This window comes from Euprymna scolopes, chromosome 16, assembly GCF_053919585.1.
Source record: "Euprymna scolopes isolate OS-2025 chromosome 16, ASM5391958v1, whole genome shotgun sequence".
In the NCBI taxonomy this organism is placed as follows: domain Eukaryota; kingdom Metazoa; phylum Mollusca; class Cephalopoda; order Sepiida; family Sepiolidae; genus Euprymna; species Euprymna scolopes.
This window is the reverse complement of record NC_136497.1, coordinates 134,039,318-134,064,379: the sequence shown is the minus strand read 5'-3', so window position 1 is coordinate 134,064,379 and position 25,062 is coordinate 134,039,318. Positions and strand designations below refer to the sequence as shown.

Genomic DNA, 25,062 nt, shown 5'->3' with positions numbered 1-25,062 from the left:
GTCATTTTTATGTAACTTTTTCTTTTTCTTTTCTCTCTTCTACCTTTTGTTTTTTTTTTCTCGTTTTTGTCGGGAGTGTGTGAGAAAATAAAAATAAAAATAAAAATAAAAAAGGAGATTGCTTACTTGGTGGCGCCGGCCTCGAGGGCGGAATTCTAATCTGAGTGGTTGAGAGAACGAGTCTCTTATAGACTTGGAGGAGTAGGGGGAGGCACTATTCTTCTGTTATAAAAGAATTGTGTCTCTGACTAGCACCAGTTCTGTTAACGACTTACTGGTGAACGGTTGGCACAAATTAGTTACTCGCTGCTCGCCGTACTACAAAACTTGTTACTCGACCCAGTAGGGGGGGGTCGCATAGGGCATCCTTTGCAACCCCTCGGAGCTTACGCTATCACCGGGTAATCTACTTTACCCTCTAAATAGTTTTTTTTCCACATTGAATTATGCTGAAATAATAACGTAATTATTTAGAATGCCATTCTTAACATGAGGAGGAGATGTAGGTGTGTCAGAATTTTTTGGAGAATTTTTAACACTCTTAACACAAAACTGCAAATAAAATATACAAAACTCGTAATTTCTCTTCTTAAAGTGGGTTGTTTAATTTCTTTATGGAATATACTTCCAAAATAAAACTATTAAAGTTTTGTGAAAAATAATAGAAATATTTTTTATTTTTGTGGTTAAATACAATGACCCCACAACTCAATCTTCACTCTTCAATCCTGCAGTCCAATGCACTTCTGACAGCAATTGCTTCTGCCAAACAAAAAAGACACCCTCTCTCCCAAATACAGGCTTTTTATAGGACAAAACCGTCCAAAGTTATTTGCATACTCTTCCCATGATCTCTAGTCTATAAATAGATGCAGTGGCCATTCTCTTCTTTCTTCTTTCACTCTCTGAAGCGGGCGTTGCCAGTGGTAAAAGGTTTGCACGATTTTTTTTTTTTTTTTTTTTTTTTTTACTACACGCCCCTATGATCATTAAAGATCATTCACATCTCATAATCCCGTGTCCAGATCGGCGCATTGCGTTCTCTTTGCGGTCTCTGCATTGGCACCGGTTCATCTTCATCACTCCCTGGCTCAGTACCATCATCCTCATCACCTAAATGGACCACACGCCTTAAATCTTAAACATGTCGTGGCATTCCATTGACACTTCAGTTGTTTGGGGATTGCACTCCTGTTATCACTCCTCTTCCCCACTGCGTTGTGCATCGGGCATTAGGCGATTTCACCCAAACTTCTTCTCCTATTTGGATTCTGGCTGGTCCTTGATCATTAATTTCCGGTGACATGTCTCTAGGATGCCTCCATTCGTAATTAAAGATTGCTCTATGTGGTACTGTGTCATCTCTTTGCCCGACCTTAGGGGACATGTTGTACCAAAATGTGGCCTCTTCAGGCGATATTCTTCCTCTCTCAGCTATTGCTTTCACGGTCCGATGATGTCGCTCCACAATGCCATTTCCTCCAGGTCTGTAGGCTGCCCTGTAATAACTTTTAATCTTCCATTTTTTTAGCATCGTCTGAAAGATTTCTGAGCGAAAAACAGTGCCGTTGTCCATTATCACCTCCCTTACTAGACCTCGTTCAAGCATCACCTTTTCTAATTCAGTTGCAACTGCAGATACGGCTTCCACTCACAGTTCCTTCCATATCGCCAGTCTACTTGGCCCACAATCAATTATTGATAAGTACGCTCCCCCTCGGTAGTGTGCTATGTCAATAGCTAGTCTCGTCCAGTTCGTTAAAACTCCAATTTCCCCAGGATTATGTATATTTGGGGCAGGATCGATCGATTGACACCGAACACAGTTCTTCACTATCATCTGAATTTCTTCCCGTTTTACATTCGGATCCACTTGCCTTACCAAATATAATGTTCTCTCCACTCCCATGTGATGCATGTCATGCAACTCTTTAATTTCTCCAATTCCAAGACAGCATATTGGCGCCTCCTCTTTCTCAATTAACCACTGTTTTTTTATCCGTGTTAGCGCATCTGCCTTGTTTCTTTCAGAAGGCACAAACACTGCTTTTATTTGCAGTTTCAATTCAGACATCAACTCTCTAAGCATCCCTAATCTCCGCTTTATTATCACTTCTCCGGCACCCTTTGTTCGTATTCTACCACTCTCCTCCACAGTAGAGTTCACCCAACTGAGTACAGTGGCTGAATCAGTTCTTATTTCAATATTTGTCAGTCTCCATTTGATAGCTAAATTGACACCCTTTAGAACAGCATCTAATTCAGCTATGTTAATGTGATTAAAGTCATCACTTTTCCTCAGCCAAGTTGCATCTTCCGCCACCACACCGCCAATCTCAACAACCACGCCAGTTGCAACATTGCTTGCATCACACCACACGACTCCTGTGCTCACTTCAGGTATGTGCCAAGCGCCATTAACAGGGTCTTCTTTTTTCACCTCAGCTAGAACCTCCTGCATCACTTTCATGGTTCTGCAATCAACCTTTTCTTCCCAATCCATTCCATTTGCTCTTCTTTTCACATAACTGCATGCTAATCGCAGCCATCCAGCAATTGGATAGTGCCCCAATAATTTACGACAGATCAAAAATAGCTCCCGCCTACTAATTTCTCCTCCCATCTCTGGGATCTCGTTGCCTCTCCTGAACATTAGTGCACCCATCTTATTTTTCGTAAGCTTAAGGCCCAGTGCCGCTCCTCCGTCCAGGGATTCCGGAGATTTTGTTGCTAATCCAAACCCCTTCAAATGTTCCACAACTTCCTGTGTCGATATTTTCATTACGTCTACCATTATATCATCAATGTATGAATCAGTGGCTTCTTTCGTCCTACTTCCTTTCTTTAATACTGTTTTTAAAATGGCTGCCATAATCTTTGGTGCGACATTAAGTCCGAATCCTAATCGTGTTAGGCAATAGGTTTTTCCTTTATAACAGACTAGCTGGTACTGCCACAGTTCCTTTGCCACATGTAGTTGCAGGTAGGCAGACTTAAGGTCCACTATTGCGGTCCCTCCTACCAACTGTCTCCACTTTGTTATCTTTTCATCACATACATCTATTATGTCGCTCCCTGTATGACACGCCACAAAACGGTTCAACTCACGAAAGTCGAACACTGGCCTAACTTTCCCTTTTGTGGCCTGAAATACTGCCATCAATGGCAACACGCCTTTTCTTTCTCCTTTCCATGGTAACAGAATACCATCCGATATCCATCTTTCCACCTCTTTCTCGAATTCTAATTTCTTATCGCCTTCCAGAGAGTTTTTATAATATTGGACTTTGTTCTGCAATACTGGAGGCTCTCCCTTCCATGTCCATCTTACTGTCCATTTATCTCCATCGAAGTTTGCTTCAAAGTCTTTATCCTCGATTTTGCAAACATTCAGCTGATGGGCAGCCACGGCACATTGTATATCTCCAAACTTCACTTTGGCTTTCTTTATAGTTACACCTCCCAGCTCATTAATCACGTCCATTCCAATTATGACGTCGATCCCATCAACGATGTGATTCATCAAGATTGCCCTCACCTTTACGTGCATTCCACAGACTTTTATCTCCACTTGTCTGGCTCCTTTACATTCTATATTCCTCCCATCAACTGCTTTCACTGTACCGCTCCTTCCATATCCCTTCAAAAGTTTGGAATTGATTAAAGTAGTGGTGCACCTAGTATCGACAAGTGCAGTCATTACAGAATCATTCACCTCTACTTCTATTATAGGAAGAGGCCAGTATTGCGCCTTCATTTCATTGCTAGGGTAGCTTGCGGCGCAGAAGCTCCCCCTTGCCCGTTTCCCTGAATCTGAGGACAATATCTCGCAATGTGGCCAAATTTTCCACAATTGTAGCATGTTGCCCTGGCCTTAGGGATCTCTGTGCAATCTTTTTTTAGGTGCAGTCCTTGACATCTAAAGCACTGAAGGCTTGATTCTTTCTTTCCCTTAATAGTCTCATTAGTTTGCGCACTTGCGGCCAATGTCCGAGTTTCTACGACCCTTTTGCTGACTAAAAGCCGTGCAGTCGGTATCAGTTTGCTGACATCCATTCTCTCTATGTTCGGTAGCTGCTGTAATGCCACAGATACATCGTCTGGGAATCCAGTTATGAATGCCAGTTTGGCTGTATGTTCCAGCCCTCTTCCAAGATATCCTGCCAGTCCAGCCAATCTTTTGATTTTATTAGCATAAACATCCACCGATTCTCCTGTCCACTTGAATCGTTGCAGTTTTTCGTATGCCTCAAAAGGCCCCTCAGTGAAGGCGGTCACAAGTCTCATCTCTATCAGTTCTGCATCTTCTTGTTCTGCATTATTCATCTCAAAATAGAGAGCGAGTGCATCTCCCTGCAAAAAAAGTGGAATAAAACTGGCAAGGTCTGGCACATGTTGAAGCTTAGCCACCAGTTTTACTTTCTTTATCCATCCGACTACATCACCTTCTCCACTAAAAGGTGGTATCACATCTTTTCCCAATCTCAACATCCCAGATTCCATGATCTGTTCTTAGCCGAAATAGCTTGTGGTTAAATACAATGACCCCACAACTCAATCTTCACTCTTCAATCCTGCAGTCCAATGCACTTCTGACAGCAATTGCTTCTGCCAAACAAAAAAGACACCCTCTCTCCCAAATACAGGCTTTTTATAGGACAAAACCGTCCAAAGTTATTTGCATACTCTTCCCATGATCTCTAGTCTATAAATAGATGCAGTGGCCATTCTCTTCTTCCTCTTTCTTCTTTCACTCTCTGAAGCGGGCGGTGCCAGTGGTAAAAGGTTTGCACGATTCTTTTTTTTTTTTTTTACTACAATTTTTTAAAAAACAGTGTTTACAAAGTGCCTGCACATGCTCTAGGGTAGGTTGATTTTTAACTTTTTTTGGAAAATGTAAAAGACCTAGGTGGAGAAAATTGCACCCACATGAGGGAAGTACAAATATATAAAAACTAGGTTTCTAACATCAGCCGTTAGATGAGCATTTGATTTTAAAGATCGTCTGTTTTGAAACGGAAAAATCCTTATCTGTGAAAGATTTACATGTGAAATTATTTGGTATTTTGCAGTTTTGATCATAGCAAGGAGGGGGTTTATTTAAATAAACTATATAATAACTGGTATGGTAAATATTAAAAAATTTATAACTGCCCTCCCCCATTTTTTTTGGAAATGGCATATTTTACCTTACTGTGTGTTATAATTATAAAAAATTGTAAAAAGAATTGAATTTTTTGTTGTCAATAAAAAGAAGAAAAGTTTTAATTGTTTGGGGAAAAAAAAATTTAAACAAATCCAAAACATTTCTTACTTCTAGGGAAAAAAGTACAAAAATCAAACTATTTTGTAACATAATGTCAAAGGTCTCTCTATAAGCCCCTTTTGAAGCAAAAAATTGCCTCATTTCATGGCATAAAATTTTAGCAATAATATGTCTATGTCTTGCTTCAAGTCCATAGACTGAATGGCAGGCTTCTGATGTCAACTTCACAGCCCTTTCAACTCTTGGTGAATGAGCAGGCAAATCTGGCTTTCTACCACTCGTTCAGAATTCGCGAAGTTCATTGTCTGATAAGTCTTCAGTCAAAGCTGGCTCTGACACTCCATTTTGAGAAAGGTCTATCAAATCCGACCAATGTGAAGCATTAAAATTTATATCTGAAATTTTTTTCAGACGCTTTTTCGATGGTTCCCCATTCCTGAAAAAAAAGAAATTATTATATTGAATTCAACAAATAAACACAATTTTTATTTTAATTAAATTTTTTGTTAAAATGAATGTATAAATCAGTGTAAACAATTTGATCAGTTTTATATGAACAAATGTTTACTTACCTTATGGTTAAAATTCTTTTAATAGCTTCTTCTCTCACTTCCAATTCATTAGATTTTATCATTAAGAAAATAATATTTTCAGGCAAAAGGGCAAAAGCGTTGAATTTAAGGTTTTTCAATGCTATTTCTTGAATTTCTGATGGCTGCTTTTTTATTTGCCCAATCATTTTAAAAATATACAGTTGCTGGTTATGAAATTTGTTATCTAATTTAATTTCAAACCAGTAAACTGCATAGACTTGGACAATGAATTTAATCAGATTATGCATTTTTGTGGTTAATTCTGTTGCATAACTTTTTCGTGTCCATATGCACATTAATCTGATTGCCAGAGTAAGCCATCTTGACTGATTCAATGGTCCGATCCTCCAGGCTGCATACTTAGGATTTACTTTGCCCCTCGAAATTCCTACTGAATATTCTAACAGTAATCTCTGGTCACCAGATAGATCCTTATTTTCTGTTAATTTAGAGTAAATAGTCTCTAAAGGACTACTCACTTGTAAAAAGTTAACTTGGGGCAAATGATGTTGATTGCTGGCACATAATTTTCCAAGTGGGCCTGTAAAAGATGTTGGGCTTTTGCCACTTCCATCAATGGATTTAAATATTGCCCTAAAAGGGAGCTCATTCTGATGGAGGGAACATCCAATTGTGTGTAGTTTCCTTTTGATTTTATCTTCTAAGGAAGAGACTAGTCCTGATTTGCATCCTGTGTTGATGCTAGTGTTGTCCAAAAGGACAGCCTTTAGTGTTTGAACACTTTCATATTGTTTTAACACTTGGAACACCTCATTTGCCAGAACAGCACCTGTGGCTCCAACAGTGGGGATCACTCTATGAGTAAGGTATTTCCCATTACTTCCGCATCCCATCTCTTTTGTAAAAGTCAAATGATGTTCTTGTCTTTTAGATTTTCTTTGTATTTTGTTCCCTTTATCATCAACAGTTTCTTGGTAAAATAATGTATCTTTGTCGTGTTTCCCATCGACACCAATGCAGATAAGATTGCTAATTTTTTCATTATGCTTTTGATAGGCACTATTTTTTGTTCTTTCTTTTTCCCTATCAATTTTGGATTTGTCCAAAAAAATATTTTTTAAATCAATGTTTGGTTTCAGAAGGCCCACAGCCTGCAGATCTAAAAGAAAAGCATTTGCGAGACTTGCTCCTAAATTGGACGAGACATCACCCCTGATGAGTTCAATTGCATAACGCGGAATTTTTATAAGGCTGTAAATACTCTTACATTCTCCCTCTGGTTCAAAACTTTCATCTGTTTCATCACTATTTTCTGAAGGAAGAATATTTTGGTCTTGGGATGTTGAAGCAACAGGAGGGGATGAATCAACTTGCTTTTCTCTTGACACAAATAACTTTTTAGATTTTGCTACTGCTGCTTTATCAACAGGTCCCAGTTGAAAATTGCCTTTGGGTCCAATTTTATTTCTTTGGTCCTTCAAATATTCCCGATCTTCCAGAGGAACCTGAAATATACAATTTGACAAATGTTAATTCTATTCTACTCTGGTCTTAGAAATAATGCTATTTTACATATAAAAAATTGTAAGAATTTTTCTCATTTGGTTAATGTCTATATCATACATATCTTAAATTAAATGAATTTCGATACTTGTAATTAATATGATTACAAGTATCGAAATTCATTTAATTTAAGATATGTATGATATAGACATTAACCTTTTTAAAAATAAAAACAAATAATTGAAAATTAAAATAAATAAAAGTAAACTTACCTTCTTTGTGATAGAACAGGTACACACTATGTGCTTTGCTTGACAATTTTCTTTTCTGCATTTAACATTTTTGTCACTGCATCTTGCAAGTGGTAAATCACATGAACACGATGAAATGTCAAATAATTTGTCAAGTTTTTCGACCAGAATATTTTTAGCGACTTTTGATAAGGATTTTCTGTTTATTTGCTTAACTTTTTTAAAGCAAGTATCTTGCACTTTATATATAATCCATTTTTCAGTCAATAGGGGCAAACGGGGATTTACTGCCTTCCAAATATCCACAATTTCATTTGCCATTAATTTCGAAAGAGAAAATGCATTTAGAGTTGGCTGAGATTTCTCCATAAAGTAACTATATTTAATAACTTGACGGAAAGTAGGGGGTTCTGTAGTTTTTAATGGAGAAGGTGGGCCTGCAAATTTTGTACTGCGTGTAGAAATACTTCGTTTTCGACTCATTGTTAGAAAAATATCTGCAAAAATATATTAAATGATATTGTAAGAAATAGAAAAAATAAAATTATTAATTTAAATTAGGAAAAATAGATAAATATATATTAAAAAATGATAATGGTTTTACTGACCGAACACAGTTTAAAAACACAAGTCGATTAATTCACACACAAATAGCCTTGCGTAGAAAAATGTTATTTTTAATAAAAAAAAAAACCCCTGTCAAATAGCACAAAGATATAAAATATATATTTCTTTCTCTTATTAATTAAAATGTGCTTAGATATAAAATGCAAAATGTAGTTTTTGTATTTGAAATCAGCCTGTTACTAAAGAGTAAACACAACACACGTGAGCGAGCGAGCGAGAAAATGAAACAAATTAGTAGACGGTGTTGAAGGAAAGATGAACCGGGTAAAATAAAGCCCTTGTTATAAATTTTTAAAATTTATTTTAAATGAAATCTTTAGCAGAGTTTCTTTTTTTTCCGGCACTCATTAAGTTTTCTGAAGATAACATACATAACAAACAAATTTAAAAAATATTGCTTATACTTTCTTCATATTTTTTCTTAAAAAGAAGCGGTATTAATATGACATGCTTATTCTTTCATTTAACACCGGCATTCAGCGATGTACAGCCAGGATATTGAAAATTTTCAATCTTTAAATTCATTTGCTCAAAAAATTACGAGGTTTTGGGAAAACATATTTTGCAGTGTTGTTATAAATGTTATTTAGCAACTTTCTCTACCTCAGTCTTGCCGTGGTTTCAAAATCGCTCATACAGCCATTTTTTCTACATAATGAAATCAATTGAATGTTACGAGTTCAATTTTTTTTTCAATTTAAAAATCTATCAAAATTTTTCTATTGGTTCCATTTTTACAATATTTGCAGGTTTAATGTGAAATTCTATGCTCTTTCCAATAAACCGAATATAATGTTCTAGACAAACTTTTTTTTTAATTCGCCCCCCCCCATTTGGAAATGTCTATTAAAATGAAAATAATTAATTTTCACACCTCAGATTTATATATATCACAAATTGAAGATAAAAGATCAATAAATAAAATACTCTAATTTAAAACAAAAAAAGAATAGTTTTGTGCAAATTTACCTGTAAAGTGAAAAGTTTAAAACCTTTTTTTTAACCCACGTTGATTTTTTTTAAGTGAAACCTCACATTTTTTAAATTTTGTCCTGAAAAGATTGAATACCTACAACAATTTTTTCTGCTTCATTCAATGTTTTTTTTTTTTTTTTTTTTAGATTTAAACAAAAATTACTCCATAAAGAAGAAATAAAATTTATTAAATCAAAAACTCATGTATTTCTTTAAGAGAATAAAAAAAAATGGAAAATTGGTCGAGTGGAACTTTTTTAAATGGCAAAAACTGATAAGTGAAATGTGATCATTTTTCAAGTGTGGTTGCCCATGTAGACTAACTCAACTGGAAGAAAGGGGAGACATTTGTCTCCCCTTTCTTCCAGTTGTGACCATCTGATTTTGCGGTATTTTTTTAATCCTTGCTTAAAAAATTCTTTTATTTAAAAAGTACATGGAATATAAAATATGAATATGGATAAATTCTTAACAATGAAGAATGGAAGTACCCATTGATTAGTATTTTTTATAGGTAAGTGATTTTTTGGAATTTATATATATTTATTATATCCGAAGTAAGTTAAAATTTATTGATTTTCTTGAAATCTTTTTTAAAGAAAACCGATTAAAAAAAACAAATATTGCATATTTTGCTATTAAACCTGTTATTATTTAAAAATTTGGTCTTTGCTCCTTTTATTGAAAAAGATTAGGGGTTAAATTACATTTTTCAAGTCGTTATAAGCTTCGAAAGATAGTAAGTCTAATTATTCAAGTTTTTATCACGCATTTTTAATGGCGATTTCTGACACTGCTAGAGGAGAGAGTGTTTTGTGTCTATTCTGTACTTTAATCTTGCAATTTATTAAAAACAGATATCATAAAACGGCACTTCTGCATGACAGTGGCATGTCTATTTTAGTTTCAGGAACCGCCGACAGATGTCGCTTGTCAAGGGGTCGATAACTCTTCCTTTTCTAAAAGTTCGTGCAAACTAAAATTATAGTTTGATATATTTTTGTACAATCTTTCTGTAAAAAAAAATTCTTAAACCTCTATAAATGTTTCGTGTTTTTTAAATTATATTTTGCTACATTTTTATACAACATTACCATAAAAACAAATAATTCTAAAACCAATCTATAAATGTTTCATGTTTTTATCATACTAGCTGTTATACCCGGCTTTGTCCGGACCCTATGTATTGTTCATAACTTTATGTGCATGTGTATATATATATTAAAAAGTTTTACGCACGTCCAGGTACCACATCTAAAATTTCAAGTGTTTACACCCAAAATTGGGAAAGGAGCTGCAATGGTCAACTCTGTTAACTTTGACCTCTTGGCAGAAACATTTTTGCACGAAAATTGATTTAAAAGCTTGCTGCATAGACACAAAATAGGCTGAGTAATTTGGTAGACTGCAAAGTTCAAATTTAAAAAATATTTGACCCCAATTTTAACCCCTTAATATTTATTGTTTTGGACGCAAATCAAATGAAAAAGTTTGATCCATGTCCAAGTAACCTACATCTAAAATTTCAAGTGTTTAGACCTAAAATTGATGGAGGAGTTTGGTAGAGTTTTTAAAGGTCAAATCGATTAACTTTGACCCGTTGACAACCAAATTTCTGGCCTAAAACTTATTAAAAAGATTTTCCCAAATCTCAATACTCCTTTTGTCAAATCTCGAGTCTGTAGGCTGAAAAGTAGTTTGGTAGGGAAATGTACACACACAGACAAACACACACACACACACACACACACACACACACACACACACACACAGAGTTTCACTTTTATAGATATACAGATTTATTATTTTATTTCCAGTTATGAATCACTCATTGAAAAAAATTATATTAATACATTAAAATTATATTTTGATACATCTTTTATACGATAAATGTTTCGATTTTCATATATTTTGTGTTATTTATTTCGTTATATATTTTGGTGTTATCGTAAACATTTGTTTATATTTGAGGTTCACATAATGGCCGCTAGATGTCAGTTCTCTTTCGAAGAAAAAGGGTTGATAACTCGTTTCTGTTGCTAATATGTAACTGTCATACAGAAGTGCACATAAAACTTTAATTAAACGTGAAAATACTATTTAAAAAATAAAGCGGAGCAATAATTGAACTAGCACCATGTAGTCTTTGACAATTAAATAAGAAAAGAAATGGCGATAATTGCAGAAGAATTGGAATTTCTATTAAACCAAATGTTTTATTAAAAAAATGATGAAAATATTAAAAATAAATAAATAAATAAATAAATAATATAAGAAAATTCTTTTATTTAAAAACATTTTTAATTTGTCTAATAAGAAGCAACATTCCCCAAGATGCGATGATTTCAGCGTTCTAAACTCTCGTGTAAACAAGTGAATGAATCTCTTATATAAATTGAGTCATCCCTCTGTGAAAGTGCGGTTTATTTGTTTATAAAATGTAAATTAAAACTGCGAAAATGTCTTTTTCACTTAATCTAGGTGGCCAAAAAATGGGTGCTCATTTTATGTTAAATTAATATAGGAAAGTGATTACCCACTCGAAAATGTTAAATTTTGTGGGGGGGGGTCCAATTTTTTCTTGTATATTATTTATAAAGGCCGTTTAAATGCAAAAAATAAATAAATAAATAAATAGTAGATCTTCATTTTTTGTTAGTGGTTAAATGACGCTATGTCACATTGTAAAAATTTTCCGTAATAGTAATAACAAAAGTGTAGTCGGTACTAGTGCATGTGCTGAAATAATGTAATTATTTAGAATGCCATTATTAACATGGGGAGGAGAGAGTGTTTTGTACCTATTCTGTACTGTAACCTTACAATTTATAAAAAACATAAAACTTTAATTAAACTTGGAAATAATTTCTAAAAAATAGAGTGGATTAATAAGTGTACTAGCATCATATAGTCTTTGACAATTAAATAAGAAAAGGAATGGCGATAATTGCAGAAGAATTGTAATTTTGATTAAACCAAATGTTTTATTAAAAAAAATCATGTAAATATTAAAAAAAGAAATAAAATAAGACAGTTCTTTTATTTAAAAACATTTTCAATTTGTCTAATAAAAAGTAAAATTCCTCCAAGTTGCGAGGATTTCAGCGTCCTAAACTCTCGTGTGAACAAATAAACGAATCTCTTAGATAAATTAAGTCATCCCGCTACTAAAGTGCGGTTTATTTGTTTATAAAAGGTAAATTAAAACTGCGAAAATGTCTTTTTCACTTTTTATTTTATACTTTTATTGGTAGACGTTGTCGAAAATGCCCCCCCCCTAAATTCCACAATTTTCACTTGTTTTTTACTTTTTTTCCTGTTAATATCATTGATTACAGACGTAAGTTTCAGATTATAAAAAAAATTGAAAAAAAAAAAACAACGTTTTTATAACTTTTTACGTGGGGGTTCAGTTTTTAATTATAATGTTGTACTAAATTGAACTCGGAATTTGTGATCACAATGAAAAAAAAATGGCAACTCTCTCTGATGTGACCAAAAGGTAAGAGTTAGAATGGAGGGGTTTAAAAAAGGAAGATTTCTTTACCCCCTTTCTTCCCCTCTAATGTATGTATCTACCCACCCCCTCTCTCTCTCTCTCATCTATCTATATATCCATCTCATCTATGTATGTATATATGTATGTATGTATGTATGTCAGGTCATGTCATGTGTTACTGGTACCATGTAACCCAGTACTACCTGCCTCATGGTCGGGTCACCGGCGACTAAACTGGTTCCCCCACCAGACTTGTTTGGTGAGGAGGGCAGCTAGTCTCCCTGAAGGATTAAAAACAAGACCTTCCAAAGGGCGAATTAACTCTTTTTCTGGGTCAACAGCCAACTAACACCGTGTATATTTGTGTGTGTGTATATGTGTATTGGGGTGGAGAGGGCTCCCGTAAGCTGTGGTGAAGGCAACCTTTCTAGGAGAAGCAAATCTCTGATTTTAAAAACCATAAAGCGGAAGACCATTACCCGCATTAAGCTGGTCTGCAGTTTAATTTGTTGCTGGCTATCTTGCTCTTGCTTGTTGCTGGATCTCAACATTTTGAACCGAGAGAGAGACTTAGCTGTCATACAAAGCTAAGACTCTGTAACATCATATTTGTATAGATACTCCCTCAGGCATTTGAGCTCATGGATTTTAGATGTCTGAGGGAGTGGCACTCGTCTGACAAGACGTTGCAATCATCATGTATGTATGTATGTGTCTATTCATCGTGGTCACAAATTTCATGTTCAATTCAGTAGAATGTTATAATTGAAAACTGAACCCCTATGTTCTCCATTTTTTTATAATCTGAAACTTAAGTCTGTAATCGATGATATTAAGAGGAAAAAGTTTTAAAAAAGTGAAAATTATGGAATTTAGAGGGAGAGCACTCTCGACAACGTCCGCCGTTTTATTAAATAACAATTTCCAAGTTCGTGTGTAAAAAGAAAATCAGATTTATTTCACACAATGTATCTTTTATTTTGTTTTAATAATTTTGATGGCACAAGTGCATTTTAGTAAACAAGAGTATTTTTTGTTTGTATGTTTGTTTTGAGTATTTTTTGTTTGTATGTTTGTTTGTTTTCATTTACGGAAAAGTAAATTTTAGTAAACAGAAAGTAGTTTTTGTTTTCATTTTCGGAAAAGTTAAAGTCGGAAAAAACGGAGAAAATATAAAATTTAATGATTTTTTTAAAAACATTCATAATTTTAAGGATGAGAGGTCATCTAGAAACGTTGTTTTAATTTGAATAAAATAAAATTCGCATCAAGTGTGCTTGAAAGCCAAATCACAACGTAATATTAAGAAAATGAACAAATATTTTATTTATTTGAAATTAATAACAAATATATTTCAGGGGTATGCTCCATCTTCAGTGTGTTGTTTTGTTTCTTTTTTTAACTTTTCTTCTTCCTTGCATGTTGTAACGTTGGAGAAAGCAGTCTGTTTGTAAAGAGCCGCCTGTTGTATCTTGTGGTTGTATTTTGAAATGTTAGAACTGTGCGTAGGCAACGCGAGAATAACGTTAAGGATGAGAGTTCATATAAAAACGTTTTAATTTCAAATTAAAACAACGTTTCTATATGAACTCTCTCATATTTTCATCTATAAGACACTGGATAAAATATTCCATGCTCAAGTTGAATATTAAAAACGAGTAACAGCTTTTCACCAACTTGTTCATATTTTATATTCAGTTTATCTGACCTTCATTTGTATATAAAATTTGTATGTAAAATTTGTATATAAAATTTGTATATAAATTTTGTATATAAAATTTGTATGTAAAATTTGTATGTAAAATTTGTATGTAAAATTTGTATATAAAATTTGTATATAAAATTTGTATATAAAATTTGTATGTAAAATTTGTATATAAAATTTGTATGTAAAATTTGTATATAAAATTTGTATGTAAAATTTGTATATAAAATTTGTATATAAAATTTGTATATAAAATTTGTATATAAAATTTGTATATAAAATTTGTATATAAAATTTGTATGTAAAATTTGTATGTAAAATTTGTATATAAAATTTGTATATAAAATTTGTATGTAAAATTTGTATATAAAATTTGTATGTAAAATTTGTATATAAAATTTGTATATAAAATTTGTATATAAAATTTGTATGTAAAATTTGTATATAAAATTTGTATATAAAATTTGTATGTAAAATTTGTATATAAAATTTGTATATAAAATTTGTATATAAAATTTGTATGTAAAATTTGTATATAAAATTTGTATATAAAATTTGTATGTAAAATTTGTATATAATATTTGTATATAAAATTTGTATATAAAATTTGTATGTAAAATTTGTATATAAAATTTGTATGTAAAATTTGTATGTAAAATTTGTATATAAAATTTGTATATAAAATTTGTATATAAAATTTGTATATAAAATTTGTATATAAAATTTGTATGTAAAATTTGTATATAAAATTTGTATATAAAATTTGTATATAAAATTTGTATGTAAAATTTGTATATAAAATTTGTATGTAAAATTTGTATATAAAATTTGTATATAAAATTTGTATGTAAAATTTGTATATAAAATTTGTATGTAAAATTTGTATATAAAATTTGTATGTAAAATTTGTATATAAAATTTGTATGTAAAATTTGTATATAAAATTTGTATGTAAAATTTGTATATAAAATTTGTATGTAAAATTTGTATATAAAATTTGTATGTAAAATTTGTATATAAAATTTGTATGTAAAATTTGTATATAAAATTTGTATGTAAAATTTGTATATAAAATTTGTATGTAAAATTTGTATATAAAATTTGTATATAAAATTTGTATATAAAATTTGTATATAAAATTTGTATATAAAATTTGTATGTAAAATTTGTATATAAAATTTGTATATAAAATTTGTATGTAAAATTTGTATATAAAATTTGTATATAAAATTTGTATGTAAAATTTGTATATAAAATTTGTATGTAAAATTTGTATATAAAATTTGTATATAAAATTTGTATGTAAAATTTGTATATAAAATTTGTATATAAAATTTGTATGTAAAATTTGTATATAAAATTTGTATGTAAAATTTGTATATAAAATTTGTATATAAAATTTGTATATAAAATTTGTATGTAAAATTTGTATGTAAAATTTGTATGTAAAATTTGTATATAAAATTTGTATGTAAAATGTGTATTATGCTTTCATTGGTTATTAATCAGTTGATTATCAAATTGATTTGAACCATAAAAAATAAAGATTTATGTGCAAATGCATGTACATATGTTTTGTCAGCAAACTGCATGATACATACAACCTTGGCCTCTTCAAATTGAAAGTCAATATGCATCTCCTGTCTTTTTTTTTTACACGGTGGTCACCACTTATCAAGGCCTGGAAGCCACTCAGGGATAAGGGTTATTGCAAGTACATTACGTTAGTGTGAAGATTTGATGAAGTGTTTACTTAAGGGGCGGTTCATTAGGAATTTGTTAACATTGGACTTGAAGACATCCAAGTTGTAGTCAGGTGGGAAGCAGGCATACGGAACAGAGTTCCACAGGCGTGCAGTTCTAAGAAAGAAGCTTTGTTCATGGAATCCACGTTTTGATTTAGGCACAGATAAAGAGTGGGGGAAATTTTTCACAGGGGATTCAGCTAGACGGGTGTTTTTCATGAAAGATTGGCGAGGGGGACCAGAGATTGGAGTTCAGACGAGCACCTGCCATGGAAATAACGATAAAACAAGGATAGGCTCGCAACGTCTCTTCTGTGGGAGAGAGGTTGCAGGGTAGAGAAAGGGGCATCCTCCAATAAGCCACAAAGTCTATTTATTTTGTACTCTGTCAAAGCAGGATAGGCTGTTTTTAGCAGCTCCTGCCCATATATGGCAGCAGTATTCCATCCTTTGCATTAATCAGTTTTTGTTCTTGTTAGCTCCTTACATCAAGTGGTTCCACGCCTTGTCTCAAGCAATTTCCATAAGAAACTGCTTGATAATGGGGTTCATTTGCTAATTTATGCAATTTGTAATTATAATCTTTATAAATAATTTTAATTGGCTTGCCTGTTTTTATTATAAATAACAATCAGAATATTATTATGAAACCTATTTTGTTAAAATAATGTATGCAACAGTTAGAATCTTCTAAGAATTCTCTAGAATCTTCTAGATATACTTGTTGGATGGGGGGGGGGCAGGGGCTTTGCCCATCTGTAAAATATGCTTAAATATGATATTTTAATTTGTCCAGATTTTGTATATATTATTTAAGAGTCGTGATTTCAAAAGTTAAAAAAATATTTGGGTTCCATCAGCTAGAATTGAAATCGAAACTAGCATTCAAAGCTAGTGACGTTATCACTGTATCAATTATAAACCAATTAAAAATTAAATATAAACTAAAATGAATATACAAAATCTTTAATGATTTTTTTCAATTTTGACCCATTTTAACACCTTAAAACAATTTCAAATGGCCCATAAAATCCCAATCATATGAGGCCCCTAGCGCAACTCTGCAACTTTTCGTTTCAGAAGAGATAGAAGTTGAAAATATGAAAACAGACAGACACACAGATAGCAAGATAGACATAGTCTTTTAAATATTATATTTTTCGAGAGTTTCAAACAATAATAATAATAATAATAATAACTAGCAGTACCTGTGGAAATTCCACAGGGGACTCATTCATATGTAATATATTGATGTTGGCATTCTGTAGATGTCCAGCATAATTAGGAGCGCTTTGATATTATTGTAGCTAAAAAAGTATTTATTTAAGCTAGCAGAGATGCCTGGTGTAGCCATGTGAGACAGAAGGACGTATAGCCATTTATATATTAGATTATATCTGTAGAACTTGATACTAATCAGCTTAAACAGTACAATAGAACCCTTACACTGCCAAGCTGATAGCATAGTATTCTTATGTAGATAAACTTGGGTATATTACATACCTATTATCTGTTTGTCATCTTAGCAATCGGTTAGATATCATGCTATAAAATTAACATGTTCATATTTTAGAAATAAGATCCACGTTGAGAGAGAGATTTATTTTCTTATATCCCTCATCATCGTTTTGTTCTGATACAACCTCATCAGTATTTCTAATGCATGCATAAAAAAATGAAAAGTTAAGTAAATTGGTGTGGTCTATCAATGAATAAATATCAAGTTACTATATATTAAATGTTATTTGCAGTTATTATGTCTAAATTAAATTGATTTAAATGCTTATCCAAGTTATTTAATAAGATTTATTTTTTATTTTCAGATAACAGCAATATTGAAAAATGAATTGAAAGAAAACAAGAAAAAATATATTTTCCTCTTCTGAAAATTTTTTTCTCGTTAAAGAATATAGTTGCTAACTGAAAGAATTATATGTAAATAATGATTTTTAAGATACAAACATTTACTGGAAAGAAAATATTCTTATTCATCAATTAACATGCAAGCAAATCCCAGCAAAAAATACTTATTCTTCTGAAGTGTGCTTGTCAGCATTTTCAAAACACTATAGTTTAGAAAGACACATGCAAAAGTCTAAAGGGACCTGTGGCTTGTCTGTTTCACAAATATCTTCCTTACAAGCACACATACAAAACCAGAACATCAAAGAGAAATTGCATGCTTTTGAAGTATGCCTTCCAGGCAGTTCAAGTAAAGGCAACTTTAGAAACACACTGTCCGCGAATGTGTAAGGTCTCTCTGTCCAGGGGTTTGTCAGAACAACCTGGCATGAGGATACTTTTTTCATAGAAATAAACCCTGACCAAATATTCAAAACCACATAGTATTCGCTGCCCAAAATAAGATCTCCTCACTATTGCTTATCCTAATTAGCTTATATGAGGAATGGTACACCTTCTCCAAGTGATGTTACCTCTAGTAATAGCACAAAGCTGGATACTCCACCAGACTAGATAAATTCTTGTCCTGGAGTCCAGTAAAACCAAGAGACCAAAATGAAAATGCAAACGAACAGTGTAAAGAAACCTCATTCTTGTGGAGTTTGTGGCTTGTCTGTTTCACAAATATCTTCCTTACAAGCACACATACGAAACGAGAACATTGAAGAGAAATTATATGCTTGTGAAGTATGCATTCCAGCAATTCAAGTAAAGGCAACTTTAGAAGCACATATACCAATACACACTGGAGATAAACCTCATTCTTGTGAAGTTTGTGGTTCAGCATTTTCAACTAAATTTATTTTAAAAAGGCATATGCGCACACACACAGGAGAGAAACCTTATTCATGTGACATATGTCATTTTTCGTTTGCGAATAAGTCTGATATGCAAAAACACATACGTACACATACTGGAGAGAAACCTTTTTATTGTCACGTATGTGGCGCGCGGTTTTCGAATAGTTATAGTATAAAAAAACATAAGATGATACACACAGGAGAAAAACCTTTTTATTGTGACGTTTGTGGTTTAGCATTTTCTAGTAGTTCCCATATGAAAAGACACATGCGAGTACACACTGGTGAAAAACCTTATTCTTGTGAAGTGTGTGGCGCATTATTTTCAACTAATACCAATAAGAAAAAACACATGAGAACACACACCGGCGAGAAACCTTTTTCATGTGGGCTTTGCACTGCAGCATTCACACTAAAGTCTCATCTACAAAGACATATGAAAACTCACACTGGGGTTAAACCTTTTTCTTGTGAGGTGTGTGGATCAGCATTTCCAGTAAAAGCAACTTTACAAGCACATGTGCGAACACACACTGGAGAGAAACCATATTCATGTGAAATATGTGGGTCTGGATTTTCCAATGGTTCTAACATGAAGAAACATATGCGAATACATACTGGAGAAAAACCTTATTCTTGTGAAGTGTGTGGGTTAGCATTTTCGAATAGTTCTAATATGAAAACACACATGCGAACCCACAATGTGTTAAAGGCCCCAGATTGAAAACGAGTTCAGATCCCACACAACCATAACCACTGCAAAATTAAATTGAAAAGGAAATTGTACACAATCAAGAGTCCATAAAAGATGAAATAGCTAATTTATCAGGTCCAGTAATTATATGATACTCTAAAACTCTATATCACAGATACAGAACCACCATAAAATGATTGAAAAGGAAATTGCACACAAGATTCTATATCCAAAAGATGAAAATGGTTTGTCAGGTCCAGTAATACTGTGATATTATGCAACTCTATACCACACAACCAGAACTGTTAGTTCACGTAGTACTTCCTACAAAATGTGTGTTAGTATTGGCTAGACGCCATATTGAATATCCATTCGAGACAAGGTACCTAACTCCAAGTTTAACATTAAGTGTCAGGTGTAAGTTAAAGTCCCTTCCTCAAAATACAAATAAAGAAAACAGATTATTAACGCAAGTTTCTTAGAATTTCAATAGAGGCGCCAATCTTTGTCAAACAGTTTGGATTTCTAGCTTTACTAAGATTTCTTTTACTGTGGTCACATCAACTTTCAAACCTCTGTCAGTTACAAGATTTCATGATTATAAGGTCTCTACCAAAGTACTTCAGGCAACTTGCACACAATCAAGAGTCCATATCCAAAAAGTTGAAAGAGCAAATTTGTCAGGTGCAGTAATACTGTGATATTTGGCAATTCCATCCGACACAACCAGAGCCACAGCAAAATGATTGAAAAGGAAATCGCTCACAAGAAGGTATTCATATCCAAAATATTAATTAAGTAATACTTATTATTTATTTGAGTTTTTTTAATTTTAGCAAAATTCTTTATCTTGCATTTCACATTTCAGTTTCACGTTTCATAAATTAATTGGTGGATTCATTGATTTTACTTTATTTTTATAAAAAATGCGTTTGATATTTTTCGCAAATTTTCTTGTATATATTTTTATACATTTTCAAATTTATATTTTTTTACTAATTTACGGATAAGTAGATGACTTTGAGTGAACGACAATCATAATTTCAACAGAGACAACAGATTGATAAGAAAATGGGACACAATCAAGAGTCCATATTTAAAAGATGAAATTGCTAATTTGTCAGGTCCAGTAATGCTGTAATACTATGCAACTCCATACAACACAACCAGAACCATTGCATAATGATGAGGAAATGAGATGAATCAACAGTCTTTTGAACGCCTTTGTTTGGATGTTGCCTTAATTATTTCTGATCAATTTCTGGATGTTTGGATAACAATTGTCCGAGTCAGTTGAGAATGACTTAAATTTATTTTAGACAGATGAGTAGATTGGAGAAATTAAATCATAGTGAACCAGGGTCAAGCAGACTTACATATACTCATTATAACATGTCAAATGTGTGTATCTGATATTATATTTTTATTGCGTGATTGTAAGTGTTATTTACTTTGAACACAACTTCTGAACCAGTGTACGTAGATTAAGTGATCAAAAGACAACAGGACTAGAACAAAAACATCCACTGCAAAAAGGCTGCCATTAAACTATGGATTGATCTGAACAAACTGAAGAAAATAGACGCATCAAAGAAAACTGTAGAGAAAATTGTAAGTACTGGAAAAATTACTTGCCTCAAAATGTCCACATTTTTGTGCATCTTGTAAAGTTCAACTGCTAATAATAGAATAAACAATAAACATTAATTTTATTTTCAATGATTGCGCAAACTAACACAAATACATGCTGATTGAGATGCTGCTAGTTGGAATAAAAGCCTATTTTCAGAGACTTGTCCCATTCAGATTTTTGAATTACAAGATTTGATAACAGTGTGTGATATGTGTGGCAGCAGTGTATCGGATTTTGAAATCGTGATCTTTGTAGAGAAGTGTGTCGAATTTAATCTCAGACATTGAAAGTGCAATATAGTTAACAATCTGTTTGGGAAATTGCAGAATTGTTAGCAATCAATAATCTATAAATCTATAAAAGTGAGAATGCGTGTGTGGAGGGGGACAATTCTCAACCTACATACGCAACGAATTTTTGATCTACAGACTTGAAATTTGGTATATTAAGTATTCAGATATTTGGAAAACGTTTTGTCTGTAAAAACGGCTGCTAAAGGGTAAAAATTAAAAAATTGGTCTGGGGGGGTCATCGGATTTTTATCATTTTGTCAGCTATTTCACGAAGGCACATGCATAAATCTTCACATGACAGATTTCTTATGTTGAAAATAAGTATGGTTAAAAACAATTTTAAGATTGTGTCAAGCTGTATTTGGCCTACTCTCTAGGTTTGGTTTCGATTTTACAAAAAGTGAACTATTTAGAAAAAAAATCATAATACTCGCATGCATATGTCTCAGTTTCTGTATGAATTAAAATATAATATTTATGCATATTTTATGACCAGGCAACGCCAGGTGGCCTGCTAGTTTAGCTATAAAAACCAGAGCGAAAGAACAAACACAGAAACTCACATAGAAAAATAGTAAAAGAAAAATAAAAGGATGTTACGGCAAAACAAAGAAAAAAGGACGAAAAAAAGAGAGAAAGAAAGCAAAAAAACATGTAGCAAATAAAAAAATTAAGCAGGAAGGTAAAAAACGTGAAATAGTAAATATGCTCGACAAAAAAGAAAATTAGAAAAAATAATTATGAACACAAAAAGAGAAAAATGACAGAGAGAGGAAGAAAGAAGAAAAGGAATAGGAAAGAGGTGGATGGAGTGTTTATTTCTCTTATTTTTTATTCTTTAAACAAATATCTGGGCAGGGGCTGCTAGAAAGGACTTGTCTTGCCTTGATAGAGTTCAAAATAGACTTCGTAGCCTCGTAGAAGATGTCCTTTTCTCTTCCCTGTAACCTCTATCTCACAGAAGAGATGTTGCGATTTTGTCTCTGCTGTATCGTTATTTCCATGGAAAGTGTTCGACTGAGCTTCAGTCTATGGTCCCCTCTCACCAAACTTTCACAAGAAACACTCGTCTAGCTGAAAACACTATTAATAATCCCCCCCACTCTTTATCTGTGCCTAAACCTAAACGTAGATTCCATGAACAAAGCTTCTTTCTTAGAATTGCAAGCCTGTGGAATTGTCTTCCGTTTTCCTGCTTTCCAGCTGACTACAATATTGTTGTCTTCAAGTTTAACGTAAACAAGTTCTTGATGAGCCGTTCCACTTAAAACATTTATCGAATTTCCATTACTATGGATTACTATATTGTCCAATTTCTACTGTACACTCTTTAACCCTTATCCTCGAGTGGCCTCTTGGCCTTGATAAGTGGTGATTCCTATGTAAAAAAATAGAAATATTCTATTTGCGCTTGATATATTATAATTATTGTTTTAAATTATGTATTAGTATAAAAAATACAAGGTAAGTGTGTGTATATATATATATATATACATATATATAGAGAGAAAGAGTAGTATGGGCACATGTGAAAAAATCAGCAGCAGCTGAAGGATAGCTGACTAGTGAAAATATTAGTAGCAGCACGTATGAAAATTAGCAAATGTGCCACAAGAAAAGAAGAAAAATACTCTATGTAGTGTAAGAAATTCTGCAGAAATAAGCAAGCTTTTAATTGAACGGTTTCTCCGTCCACAAATTTATTTTAACCAATCAAATTGCATGTTATAACTAACTGCCGAGAATGTTCTCAGCGCCAAATTCCCTTTTCAGCCCAGAATCCAAAAAGACGGAGAGTTGGAAACACGTGGATTTCTCACTCGAATAGAGGCAGCGAAAATACTTTGCTGCTTCGAGACGTTTTAAATGCCCAAATCTGGAGCAGAACATTATCATTGCAATTACCAATGCCCTTAAGTAGGGCGAATTTATATTTGCCCGCTTGTGCTATAATTTGATGTCTGTCAAGAGGAATTTAAGGTCTATGGTTTGACCTGCCTTGTCTGCCATTGGACTGATTCTACAAGGACTCCTCGTGTATGCCCAGCTAGCAGCATCCAACTAGGAAGACACCTCTACATCTCCAACCTGCGCATTTCTTCGTCAGTGAGAATTTCAACCCAGCCTTTATTGAAGACGAACTATTATTCCCTTTGGGAACGTTACCAGCCCATAGTGGCAGATAGCTGAAGATGATGCATCTTTTGCAGCATGGACCTTTTTTACTTCAATAAAATTTACATTGAAGTCTTAAGGCGAGCTTGTTGTAATTTCTGTTTGGTTTTCTTCCATTCTGCCAGGGGCAAAAACATTGTGAGAGAAAACCTCACAGTAGTCAAGGGAGAGGCAAAGTACGCGTCAGGGAAGATGGATGTGTAAGTATGAGCACTGGCTAGTGTGAGGGGGAAGCAAGTTGTGAAAGTCGAGAGTGAGAAAGTTCTGGTTATAACCAGTGTGAGGTAGTTGCAAGTGATTGCGGAGCACTTGTGAAGTTGCTATTCCCATGAAACTTTCTCCTTGTAGGAAGCCTCTTCAACTCACCTAAGACGAATGCTTCTTTAGAAGAAACATCCAGGTACACCCTAAAATGAAGTACAGTTTCCACATTTGGGCAGGAGCTACTTGACACACCCTATCCAGTCTTGATGGAGTTCAGAACCGGCTTTGCAACTTCTTTACCACAGAAGAGACGTTGCAAGCCTGTCTCTGCTCTATCGTTATTTTCATGGCAAGTGCCCGACTGAACTATAATCTATGGTTCCTCTTGCTAAACTTACGAAAAATAACTAGCTACAACCACTATATACGATTTCCCCCACGCTCTAACTGTGCCCAAATCTAAACACAGATTCCATGAACAAAGCTTCTTTCTTCTGCTTGTGGAACACTGTTTCTCTAGCCTGCTTCCCGGTTGAATACAACATGGTAGCCTATAAATCCAATGTAAACAAGTTCTTGTTGAGTCGTCCCCATAAATAATCAAATTCTATCCAATTTACACAATTAAAGATTACTACACTACCACCTTACATTCATTAACCTATTATCCTCTAGTGGCCTTTGAGCCTTGATAAGTGGTGACTCCCAAGTAGAAAAATCACAGACATATCATATGCAAACATGAACACTTACATGCGCACATACTCACAAGAGTTTAGCCAAAAGAGACAAAGGATATAAGAGACTTATTTGGATTATCTGTTCTTATGAGTAGTTTATTCGCACAACGTTTCGGCTGATAGAACCTCCGACCTTCTTTGGATTTATCTTGTCGAACGCAGGAATGTTTCTGTTGAACTCGGGAAGAATATGCAGTAATAAGTGATGGTCTTTAGTGAGATTGTACGTCTTAAAAATTAAGAATCGTTTTAAGGTTCCAAAAATACATATAGAATTGACCTCTGGCGTAATGGATAAAGTTATGAGTAAGTTCAGTTCTAAGCGACACTCTTCTGGAGGTTGAAGGTTAAATTACGAATTATTTGAGACTTCTATCTGGTGATGGCTGAGTGAATGTAAGCATGTTGCCCCCATAGATTAATAAAAGGATTACAT

The 25,062-nt window shown here is 33.2% G+C and overlaps 1 long non-coding RNA gene across 1 annotated transcript in view; it reads left to right on the top strand.

The window, feature by feature from the left end:
- LOC145296103 (uncharacterized) overlaps positions 1-22,195 on the top strand; it is a 31,128-nt gene extending 8,933 nt beyond the window's left edge. Inside the window, exon 2 of the long non-coding RNA XR_013869963.1 lies at positions 17,949-22,195. This is a non-coding gene — a long non-coding RNA (uncharacterized LOC145296103). The remainder of the gene's footprint in view (positions 1-17,948) is intronic.
- Positions 22,196-25,062: the final 2,867 nt, after the last annotated feature.